We start from the raw sequence: 11,607 nt of genomic DNA, 5'->3' as shown, positions 1-11,607 counted from the left end.
CTGCTAGTAATTATAAACACACTCACATATAAATGGTTAAATATGCACATGTATGTTTTCAAAGACTGCACATCTCACATGAAAAACATACAACAATACATGGTTGCACATTTACATTCACTGTCTCGCATGAGTGAACAAAACATATTGCAAGTTATGTATTATTTTCTCTTTGGAAAGATATCAAAACAATTGAATTGAAAAAAGGATTTACAGTAATATGATGATAAGAGATGAGAGAGACATGGGTTGGGTTCTTCAGTCTACTATTGTCTCTACTACTGTCTCTGATACCTGCTGATCCCTATTATTCAATTAGTGTGTGTGTGTGTGTGTGTGTGTGTGTGTGTGTGTGTGTGTGTGTGTGTACAGTTAGAGTTAGATACAGCTGACATGATAATCATATCAGCCCTCTCTCACTTTACAGCTGATTTATTTTAATAAACTCCGTTTACCTGCTGTATTTACATCTAACTGTCAATGAAAATCTTTTCCTAGTCCAAGTTTGTGTTTGTACATAATTCATTTTGTTCTTACTCTGTAGAACGTAGCTCTGGTTTCACCCTGTGTGTTTGTGTGTTGTGTGAGTGTACAGTAGGAATGCACCCCGACAGGATTCCTGTTAGACAGCTGACATGATAATTACAGGCCCCCCTCCCCTAATACATACAGTAGAGTTAATTTACTTTAGTCTACTTGTTACTACAAATACAATTACTACTTTATATCTAATTATCAATATAAATATTTCCCTAATACAAGAGTCTGTTTGTATCTTTGCCACTTCACATTCAACCTAAATGAAAAGAAGTGTTTTGCACTTTTGTAGATATTACGGATATAGTTTTTTCATTTGTAAGTTAAATATCAGTGAGTGGGTCAATCTACATAAACTCATACTGTGCAGACAAACTTTGATCAAACCAACAGAGCTTTATTTTAAACTCTAGTGAACATCCTGAAGTTAAAAAATACAAACACAAAGGGCTGAATGTGAAGGGTGAATGTTTCTAAAATTATGCACAGAAAATTTCTCTGATTGAAAAATGTTGTTATAAAGAACACAGTTTATTAGGAAAAGATGTATTTCCAGCTAACTGGCATGTTGCTAGTATACATATAGTTTCAGAGTTATGAACCAATATTCTGAGATGCATTTCCAGCTCCATACAAGGAAAGTTTATCATGCTCAGACCAGTGAAACTCAACAGCTGGTTGTATTTCCTCACATTGGTTGCTGTGAACAACTTTCATGTAAAAATGTTCACTAGGTAACACAAACTAAACTCAGTTCATGTCTTTTTGATTCAGATGATAATATCTTAAAACAATGGCACACAACACAAAAGATTAAATCCATTTTCATGTATTATGTTTCCTGTTTAGCTTCCTTTCTCTGGTGAAAGTAACCATGACGACGCTGACTAACATCTGGTATCTCTGGGCTGTGAACTCTTCACTCACCTCCTCTTGCAGGACTCAGAAAGGTCAGGACCAGCACCAACACGACCCACTTAATCCCAGTCATCCTCCTGTTAAACTTCCTCTGTCCTTACTGTTTGATGTCCTCAACAGAATATAAATCCAGTTCTAAAAACGCTCACACCTTAAGGCCGTCTAACTGGTGTGACTACTGTAAGTTGTGGCTTGATGCCATATCTCAAGTGTACTCACTGTTTTGATGTCTGGCACACACCATGAATCCACGTTGTTTTGAAGCTGACACCGAGGCCGGCCCACTGCTCTAAGTCATCTGATGTGATGATCTCAAGTGTACTCACTAAGCGGAAGTAGGGCTGGGCGATATATCGATATAAAAAATATATCAATATATTTTTAAATAGTATATGGAATTAGACCATATCGCATATATCGATATAGTTCAAATTTGATACTTGCTACAAGCAAGCTGCTGACTCCTTTTGGATTGGCCTCTTATTTTATTGGCTTTTTATTTAGGATATTTTTTTATTTAAATGTGCACCTTATGGAGCTTTGATTTCAAAAAAGGTACTCCTGTTGTTATACAGTATTTATGTTTACATGTTATTGTTATTTGAACAGCTGAGCATTTAATCATGAACCAGGTGAAGAAAACTGTTATTTATTCATTTGATTTTGCAACTGTTCACTGAAATAGCCGGTTTCTATGAAACTACTTGTGACGTGTCATATTTGGCTTTGACTGAACATTTGCACTCACTTTGCGGAAAAGATATCGGGATATATATCGTATATCGATATTCAGCCAAAATATATCGGGATATGACTTTTGGTCCATACCGCCCAGCCCTAAGCGGAAATAATAAATCTGTGCCAAGTTTCTGTTGAAACTTGGGTGTGGTCACATTTCATTCAATCCTTAACATCCATTTAAGTACAATTACTTCTTAAAATATATATAACACCTTTTAAAAACAAAGCTACATCATGTATTGTGATATAAACAAAGAATAACAACAATTAACAAAGTTAAAAAGCTGTGAGATAAAGAGTCTTAAGAAGAGGTTTAAAAGATCCTAAGCAGTGATCAGGCTCGTAGAGAGTTAGTGGATCACAGATAAAGACAGGAGGCTTAAAAAAATGCATCAAAATCCCTTCAACATGCAGGATTTATCTACATTCAACTGTAGAGAAGGGAGACAAAACCAACATACATTAATACGAGTCTTTGTATTAGTATTTAGCCACTCACATCTAATATTTCCCTGTGTGTTATTATGAAAAAAATAAAAGATCTAAACACACAACATCAAGACTTTTCCATCCACAATTTAGAGTCATAATAGGGGGACAAAAAGAAAAGAAATGTAGCACAAAATCATGTTTATGTTTCCCACAAAACCTTCAAATCCATCCAGCTATCTGAGAGGGGACACTGCTCATCTGTGTCCACACTAAAAACCTCGTGATTAGAGGACACCAGAGCATGCTGCTTTATTTTAAAGGGTCACAAGGTGAAAAGGTTCAGAACACTGGCCTACTGTCTCCTCCTACTGGGCAGGATCAGCATCAATGGATTTATGGCTTTAGAAAAGGGGGCTCCAACGGTTTTTAAACCAAGGGCCCCTTAACTGAAAGAGAGACGGATCAGGGACCCCCTACATATGTTGTATAAAATGAAGTTGCATATAAAACTGGGCCTATAATAACGTGTAGGGCAGCCTAAAGCCTTTATACATACCTTTTATGTGCATACAATACTAAGCTATTAAAATAGCCTAATAATTGTTGGCATGATTTTATAAATTATTTTTGTTAAACATACTTGCTATTAAATTCAAACAAGACAAGAGCAAATAAGTCAAAATAGATTTTTATATAAGTTAGAAAAAACCAAAATACAAATGATGAACTAGACACTGAATCAAAGACCACGAGCCAGCAGCTCAGCTCATTCTCTGGAGCTGCAGCAAAATGAAAACTGGACTTTTGAGATGCAGACTGATTGGAAACATGAAACTGCTGCTGCTGGAAACTCTGAAACTCTTCTGTCACTCATATCATATCTGCCTGATACAACATTTATTTTATTTTAGAGAATGAATGTGTAGGCAGGTTCTGCAACATTAGTGTTTACTCAAAGAAATATGTATTTATATCTTCAATTCGCTAACTTTTACACTTTAACCCTCGTGTTGTCTTCTCCTCGACCACTCAGCTTTAGTTTTATTTTAAAAGCTTTTTTGTCACATTTTTTCCAAGTTTGTCACTTTTTCTGATGTCTATTTTTTTTAAAGTTTATCTTGTTTTTTTTCCACGTTTTTGAAGCATTTTTGTCACTTTTTTCAACCAAATGCTATAAAATCTAATAAAATACCCAAATTAATTGAAAGTATTGAACCATTCAGCTATTTTACACCAAAAGAAACCCAATTTTTTTATATAGACTTGGACTAGAAAATGGGTCAAATTTGACCCTAGGACAACAGGAGGGTTAAACAGATTACATTTCTGCCTTTTTGGACTTCTGCGTTTTCTTATTTTCAAATTTAAAGCGCCCATATTATGCTCATTTTCAGGTTCATAACTGTATTTTAAGGTTGTACCAGAATAGGTTTACATGGTTTAATTTTCTAAAAACACCATATTGTTGTTGTACTGCACAGCTCTCTCTCACTGCTGCAGATCCTCTTTTCACCTGGTCTCTGTTTTAGCTACAGAGTGAGACCTCTTTTCATCTTCTTCTTCTGTACTATCTTTGATTGCACTCGCACATGCTCAGTAGTTCAGATGTAGAGCATGTCAGCTAGCTAACTCTAGAGACAGTAAAAGAAAGGCTGTTTCTCCAACTTTGGTCAGTTACAAGGCAGGATTAGCTGGGAGACTTCTAAATGAGGGCGCACATGTAAGTAGTTCTTTTGTAGATTATGGTGAACTTGTGTGTGTTGTAGCAGTGCTTTGCTATTGAGAACGACGTAGCATGCTAGCGTTAGCATTAGCGTTAGCATGCTAATGCTAACGGTTAGCATGCTAACGAGCTAACGGTTGTGGTTAGCCAGCTCATTTTGGACTGTGACGTCACAGTCCGAGGCCGATTTTGAACAGCTCACCAGGAGACTGAAGGCAGGACACATTCAGAAACCGTATCTCTCTCAAAACAGCATGGATGGATTTTTTTCAAAGTTTGTATGTGTGTGGAAGCACCAGAGACACAAAAGAACACCCCAAATCCCAGAAAAAGTGATTTTTTCATAATATGGGCACTTTAAAGAATGTGCGATTGAAATGTGGCACAGAAAACGTCTTATCTGTTGTAATGTTTTATGATTTGTGTGGACCCCAGGAAGAGCAGCTGATGTTCTGCATCAGCTAATGGGGATCCTAAAAAAATCTAAAATCAAATCAAGCACTGATGTTTTTTAACAAAGTATATGTCTCTAAATGTCCCACTGATCCTTTAAAGCACCTGAAAACATAAATATTCATGACTAAATAAGTAACAAAGGTCTAAGTGAAAAAAAACTCAAACAACACCCAAAACCAGAAATCTCTGATGTGAAACAACCCAAACTGTTATAAAGTGTGTAGAAAATGTGTGCTCATGTAAAACCCCATCACCAACAGTAAGTAGCTCATTGAGAAAACACATTTTTAGCTGTGAAAGTACCAGTATTTGGCCCAAAATCCCTTCATTTGCACCGTAGTAAACTACTTTATCATAAATAACCACCAGATGGTAGTAAAGCTGCACATTTAAAGTCTTTGGCTGATGAGTTTAATACTTAACTGACTTGAGCTGAAACCAGAGCTGCTGTGTTAGAATCTGTCTGTCTCTGAGAGTCTATTGTTATTATCACTACTGTTTAGTCTGAGTGGAGCATCAGGACATTAGGGACTTCATCAGTCGGAGTCTTCAACAACTAATCCTTCAGCATATTGTGTTGTAGAGACAGTTTAGTGCAGAGCATCACAGTTTGGGTGCAAAGTGTCCTTCATCAGCTATCAGATGTGTGTCTAAAACAGACTCAAAGGTAAGTTCACCCTTACTTTAGCTGATAACAAACTTCAAATGATTTCAACTTAAGACTGGTCTATTATTTGGACTTTGCTTCTTTTTTTTTTCAAGGTTCCAGTAAGGAGAAGCCATGCAGAAAAGACTATTATTCCCGGAGATACTGGAAGATAAAAAGTTTGTGTTCACTTGAACGCAGCAGATCCAGGTGAAATGTAATCCTTCAGCTGTCTTGGGCTCCGTCTGTTTCCGCTGCTTGTCCAGTTAAGTCTTCTCCTTGTTGTTCTTTTTGTTCTCCTACTTGTTCTTGTTTTTGTTGTTGATCTTCTTTAAGCATCGGGGTGCTCAATGTTGTGGTTGTTGCTCCATTTTTAGAGTCTTCAAGTTCAGTTCCACTACAGACAAAATAAAAATAAAATTCAGCAACAAAACATAAAAAGGCAAAACTCAAACCAATCATTTATTTTTCTTCAGTAAAAGATGAACTTCTGCCGAGTGATCTGAACCACCACAGCATTCATGATTCCTTCATTTCATTTGGCCAGATTTTTTTTTTTAATCTCCATTTCAGTAGCAAGTTAAATGTTTTCATATCAAGCATTTTGCATTCTGCAATATTTATAACAGGGTAATCACATACTGTAGTTTATGAAGTGCATTTATGATTTACTTACCTTTGTGTTTTCTTGTTTTTTTCTTGTCCTGAAACGTCCAAAAGACAATATCATCAATAGACGAGTTCCAGACATTATCAGTAAGGGGTAGAAGACTAAAACAGATTGACTGAGAGCTTATGAGGAAGACATTCCTTCACACCAAAAGTGTGAGAGTTGTGTGAGCTCATGTTGTGCAGCAGGAAAACAGGAATTTCATACAGTCTATGGAAACTTTGTGTCTGTCTGAGCTTCTGCTGTTTGTGCATCCTGGGTTGATTGTAAATGGTAAACCTCTCTATGCAAACAATAAACAAAATAATTATACAAACATACTGTACATGAATTTAAAAGTGGTGGGAGAATGTCATTTTACCTTTTTTATTTTTACGGTACCAGACCAGGCCGACTACTACTACAACCAGTACTGCAAACACACCACCTATAATAACTCCAACATTGGTTGAATCCCCTGAAATAGAAAAAGAGGCAGTTGATTGAAACTGTCCAGCGACCAAAGTCTCACCAGTGTGAATCACAACTAACTCACTCTTTACAAAGACTGTATTGCAGTGTGTAAATAATCTAAATATTTTCATGGTAAATGTAAAAGGGAGTTTTCTAATCTATTGTTATGATTTTCTTTCTGATTTGTTTTTAGTACATTTTTTGACAGTTGAAATAGTGACAGGTTACATGTTTTGATTATTTCAGGTCAAATACAGGTATTACAGATGATATCAGTTCTTGCTCAAAATAACTTACCACCTCCTGCTACTTTTCCTTGACTTTTCTCTATCCTCAGAAGAGTGTTGGTTACGTAGGTCTCCTCAGCATTACTGAGTTCACACGTGTAGATCCCCTCTTGATCTGAAGAGAAGTCTTTTAGTGTGAGGCTGCCTGACTCAGACACACTCTTCACCTGCTGCCTCCACTCCTCTGAGACTGTGTAGGAGACGTTGGCTCCGGTCTGGTTCAGGATGATCTGACTGTGGTTGAACCTCCAGACGAGGCCTGTTAGTGGAGGGTTTAAGGTCTCGCAGGGGATCGTTGTTTCAGTGTCTAAACCACTGATAGAAGCTGGAATGATAAAACACAGAAATTAAAAAAGAAGTAATAAAATATCTGGTATTTCTGATCAGAATCTGGTTCCAGATTAAATGAGTCTTCTTAGAAACACTTACTTAGTTTAAACAAAGTAGCTGTCCTCTTGTTAGTGCGCGTGCTGACGGTGCAGCTGTAGACCAGATCAGTAACTGAAGCTATCAGAGAGCTGTTGATGTTGTAGAGCAGCTGTTCAGTCTGCTGGACTGTGGGATTGTTCTCCAAGCTCACGTCTGACGGAGGGCTGGTGGACCAGGTGAGATCAGGCTGAGGGTAGATCCCCTCTGAGCTGCAGGTGATCCTGTTCTCTACCTGCTGAATGTCGACTTTATGAATTGGAGCTGTAAGAAAAAGAAAAGAAGAAGATTGACTTTATAGGAACTTGTTTTAAAGTGGTGATGTGGGAGACTTTTGGAGCTCTGTGCTGTGTTGTTTCTGCCTTGATTTGATCTGACAATCAAACGGTAATAAAAGCATCTTTACACACACACACACACACACACACACACACAAACCAGAGATGGGGACTCAAGTCTCACTTAAGTCACTTGACTCGGACTCTTCGAGACTCGTCAACAGCCTGTTTTCATGCAATTATTGCTTTTTAAATCTAAATTCATTCATGTATTTCTATTTTCTTTTATTAGCGCATATACGTTGGGGAAACAAAAAACAAACGACCTGCATGTTGAATCTTGAGCCTAATAATAGAATCGAGACATTTTCTGAATCGTGCACCCCTAATGTTAATGCATTTTGACATTGTGATTCACAAAATTTTGAATTGGAAAGAGTCACAGTTTCTCATGTTTCTTAAACTTTCTGTAAAGTTCTGAAGTCACATGATCAGAGGTGGAAAAAGTACTAAAATATTGTAATCAAGTAAAAGTACCAATACTTTGATTAAATATTACTCAAGTACAAGTAAAAATACCTATCTGAAAATTACTCAAGTAAAAGTAATAAGTAGTTGAAATGTACATTTGAAATGTACTTTAAGTAAAAGTTACTTAGTTACATTTAAAAAAAACTGTAAAACAGCGGGGCGGGGATCTCTCCCATGTAGTGAAAATAGGACAAGGGGTCATAAAGCCCAAACTATTTTGTTTTTAAATAAAGACAAATCTATACAAAAGGTATAAACTTCTATACAAATGTATACACATGTAATAACAGCATAACACATGTCACACATGTAATTTAAGACCCTTAGAAAGGTGTAATGTGCAATTTTAGTTCGGACCATCCCATAAAAGATTTTCAAACAATCAATTGAATGTGAACGCACCATACATTGTTAGTTCTGAGGGCCATCCTTCTCTTCTTCACAAACATAAACAACAGTTATAATGCAAATCAAGGCCACATCACATGTTTTGACTCCATAAATGGGTTAGACCCATAGACTGTTAATTATATTAATATTAACAGACCCTAATGTTCACAGCCCAGACTAGCAGTTATATTCTACAGCTACAGTATCTCAGTACACCCCTCACATTCAAGTAAATATTTAATTATATAAATGTGCTGTCCCCTCAAAATAACTCAGCACACAGCCATTAATGTCTAAACCGCTGGCAACAAAAGTCAGTCCACCCCTATGTTAAATTCCCATAGAGGCAGGCAGATTTTTATTTTTAAAGGCCAGTTATTTCATGGATCCAGGATACTATGCATCCTGATAAAGTTCCCTTGGCCTTTGGAATTAAAATAGCCCCACATACCCTTCACCATACCTAGAGATTGGCATGGGTTTCCACAAACAAACCAGCTATAGGCTACACAAAACCATGCCAACTCTGGTTGAGGATTTTTTATCAGGCAACTTTAAAAAATCCTTTGTAGTTAGCTAATGCTGGTTAATTTTAAATATTAATATTTAAAAATATTTACAAAATGGGGTGTATACTTGTGAGATACTGTAAGTAGCCCATATGAGCTAATTAGATGTATGTGAATTAATTTAGCCAGTCTCCTACATACCTTGTCCTGGCAGGAGTGGGCAATTCATTTTGCTGATCACTGCTCAATATTAATTTTATGTCAGGCGACACGTTCTCAAACGTCTCTTTTTTTCTCTGGGCATATTAGCGCAGCAGAGTCCACCAAACACTGTTTTGGCGATTTTGTAGTTTGTGACAAAGCTGGTCCTACTGCTGCATCCCTGGATGCCTTGTTGCTTTTGCAGCTGAACTAGCAAAGCTTCAGATGTCGGTGCGCATGCTAGATATATACATATCTGTAGACCTTAGCCGACGTAAATCAGCTGTTATCCCTCAAAAATGACTTGACTGATCAGTCAAGTCATTTTTGAGGGATAACAGCTGATCAGTTCGCCGCTCGCCGACACATCCAGGTCCGACCGTTCTCTTAAGCAGTTACACACCAACCAGGATAATACATCCATGGGTCCAACGCATAGATATATACAGATATGTATATATATATAGCTATGTGTCCGACGGTGCGACACATTGCAGTTCTTCTTCTACTTCTTTTTAATTGCGCCGTGCAACCAGAGAAGAAGAAGCTGCATACGTTCGCGCAAAATAAAGAATGCTGGTGCATTCAGGGTGCATTTTAGGCCTACGGTCTGGTGTAGTGATTCCGGGCGCAATTTTTTTTCTTCCTTTCGGTTCTTTTTTTTTTTACTCAGTAACGGATTGGATTTGTAATGTAGCGAAATACAATCCTTCACTCAACATGTAATAAAGTACATTTTAAAATACCGATTTTAAAAACTACTTGAAAAATACAAAATACACAACAAAACTAGGCCTACTCAATACAGTAACGTGAGTAAATGTATTTCGTTACTTTCCACCTCTGCACATGATACACCTTGCAATGCAACCTGGACACATCGTCAGTGATAGACCGGGTTATCAGGTGTTTAGGGTCTTAACATCAGACACCCTCGCCTGGGAGACCCATCCAGGGGTGATCAGGCCCCGACTTGTGTTCCAGGTAGCTACCTTCTGAAATGATAACTTTTAACTTAAGGAGTTATTAATATTTTTCTGTTATAACTGTGTGTTTCTCATACCGTCCACATTTAGGTTGATAAATAACTCCTGGTTGCCAGTGGTGGTGCCGGTGTAGCACTTGTATCTTCCCTGGTCCTGAACCTCCACCCCTGTCAACCGGAGCGAGGCGTTTCCTCTGGAGATCTGGTCCTGGAACAGCGACGTCCTGCCTCTGAAGCGCTGGTCCTGGAGTCCTAGTTGGTTCTTGTTGTGATAGTAGGTATGAGCCAGAAGGTCTTTTGTTTTCCTCTGATGCCAGTGGATGACTGCTTCATCACCAGGCGGAAAACTGCACGGTAAGATGCAGCTCTCCATGAAAACACAGGAGACCTGAATATCTGCAACACATCAGGTAAAGAGACATCCATCAAAGTTCAGTTCAGAGAAAATGACAGCACAATCCATGTCAGCTGTCTTTAAAGGCCTGGTTATTCATATTTTGACCATATTTATTTACATACTCTAACATAACTGAATGTTGCCATTTGAGAGACTTGTATCAGACCTGCATCAAAAATTAATACTTTGCCAATGTTAGTCCTGTTAATCCTCAGTAAAAGCATGGCTGTAATTTTTTTTGTAAACCTTTTTGACCTGTGATCCTTTACAGCCAAGCAATGACAGCTTACAATAACTCCTAAAAAAATAGTAATGAGAAAGAATGATGGTCACTACTGCTAGTAATTATAAACACAATCACATATAAAAGGTTAAATATGCACACGTATGTTTTCAAAGCCTGCACATCTCACATGACAAACATACACACAATACATGGTTGCACATTTACATTCACTGTCTTGCATGAGTTAACAAAACATATTGCAAGTTATGTATTTTTTTTTGGAAAGATATAAAAACAACTGAATTGAAAAAAGGATTTACAGTAATATGATGATAAGAGATGAGAGAGACATGGGTTGGGTTCTTTAGGTAGCCACAGAAACATTCTTCAGTAACTTTCATCAGGAATTTAAAACAGCTGCTGATCCCTATTATTCAATTAGTGTGTGTGTGTGTGTGTGTGTGTGTGTGTGTGTGTGTGTATGTGTGTGTATGTGTGTGTGTGTATGTTGTGTGTGTGTGTGTACTACAGTAAGAATGTATCCTGACAGGTTTTGCAGAGTCAGATACAGCTGACATGATAATCAGTTCAGCCCTCTCTCACTTTACAGCTGATTTATTTTAATATTCTCCACTTGTTACCTGCTGTATTTATATCTAACTGTCAATGAAAATCTTTTCCTAGTCCAAGTTTGTGTTTGTACATAAGTCATTTTGTTCTTACTCTGTAGAACGTAGCTCTGGTTTCACCCTGTGTGTTTGTGTGTTGTGTGAGTGTACAGTAGGAATGGACCCCGACAGG

The 11,607-nt window shown here is 37.5% G+C and overlaps 1 long non-coding RNA gene across 3 annotated transcripts; it reads left to right on the top strand.

The window, feature by feature from the left end:
- The first annotated feature begins 1,172 nt into the window (after positions 1-1,172).
- Positions 1,173-10,356, top strand: LOC120552443. Of its 3 annotated transcripts, none has more exons than XR_005638006.1 (3): positions 1,173-1,487; positions 5,570-5,718; positions 10,275-10,356. It is a non-coding gene; the product is annotated as an uncharacterized LOC120552443 (long non-coding RNA). The 3 variants fall into 3 exon arrangements; XR_005638005.1 differs by lacking the exon at positions 10,275-10,356 and adding an exon at positions 6,174-6,257; XR_005638007.1 differs by lacking the exons at positions 1,173-1,487; positions 10,275-10,356 and adding exons at positions 5,389-5,474; positions 6,174-6,257.
- Positions 10,357-11,607: the final 1,251 nt, after the last annotated feature.

Source organism: Perca fluviatilis, chromosome 22 (assembly GCF_010015445.1).
Source record: "Perca fluviatilis chromosome 22, GENO_Pfluv_1.0, whole genome shotgun sequence".
Lineage (NCBI taxonomy): Eukaryota > Metazoa > Chordata > Actinopteri > Perciformes > Percidae > Perca > Perca fluviatilis.
This window is presented reverse-complemented; position numbering and strand designations above follow the sequence as displayed.